Genomic DNA, 1,248 nt, shown 5'->3' on the forward strand with positions numbered 1-1,248 from the left:
TCATACTAAGGTTGGCAGGGTTATTTTAAGTATACCCATGTGTTTAGAGCACGTTCTTCATACTCTGCTATCTCGATTTCTCTCATTCATAAAAGCTGATAAAAATGTAAATTCTCCCGATTCTGGTATAAACTGGTCTTTCCAAAGCTATCAAACTTTGAACAGTGGTTTAATGGGTGGATTACTCTTACTTAACCCTCTAGGAAAGTTCTATACACAGGCTCTGACTATCCAAAGCATTATCAATGGCCAAAGTGGCCCCATTTTGGCTTTTTAAGTACTCACTCTTGCTTAGCCAGTGTTTTCCCAGTTGTTTTCAACAAGTTCAGTTCTTCCTTCCTGATCCGTCAGTATCGTCCTGTCTTATGTGTTCTTAGTTATACCAGTTACGTGTAATTGATACACGAACATTTCTAAAGCCCACTGCAATTTAACTGTGAAGCATACAATTAATTATAAAGAAAAGTAGTTCACAGAACTCTACGAAAGGAGGATTAGTTTCTGAGTAATGCAGCCCTAATTATGATATTCTTATTTAAAAACACGGTATGAACGATAAATTTCAGAGGCTTGATGGAGTGCCACCCATCTGTAATCCCAGTATTGGAAGGATCTCTGCAAGTTGGAGGCCACTTTTGTCTACAAAAGGAGTTTGAGGGCTGTCAGAGCTATGCAAGTAGAGAGCCAGAGACATCCTATTTATTCCCACTGAGCTTCAATAATGCTCACCTGCTAGCTATTGACCAAGAGCGTAGAAAAGGGAGACCTTCCACTTAATTAAAAAATTTTTATTTGTCTGTATTTTATGTGTATGAGTATTGTGCACCCATGTTGTGCAATGCCCATGGAAGCCAGAAGAGGGCACTGGATCCCGTGAAACCGGAGTTACAGACAGCTGTTAGCCTCCACGTAGATGCTGGGAACTGAACCAAGGTCCTCTGCAAGAGCAGTCAGTGCTTTTAACTCGGAGCCATCTCTCCAACCCTCTAATATAATTTTAATTCACCAGAAGTGGTTCATGTTTAGAAATTTTTCTGAGGAAACAACACAAGATGCTATAGAAACCAGTAAGAAGCAATGAGCAAGGGAGGAAAGGGTGGTTCAGGCCTGAAGAACACTCACTGATCATTTCAACTTTTTAAAAAAAATTAAAAGCTTTCCTTCTGGTGCTGGGGATCAATCCAGGGCCTTGCACACGCCAGCCAAGCACTCTACCCGAGCTATACACCACTCCCTCAATTTTTTTTT

The sequence above is a fragment of the Nannospalax galili genome, unplaced genomic scaffold (assembly GCF_000622305.1).
Source record: "Nannospalax galili isolate Female #2095 unplaced genomic scaffold, S.galili_v1.0 scaffold924, whole genome shotgun sequence".
In the NCBI taxonomy this organism is placed as follows: Eukaryota; Metazoa; Chordata; class Mammalia; order Rodentia; family Spalacidae; genus Nannospalax; species Nannospalax galili.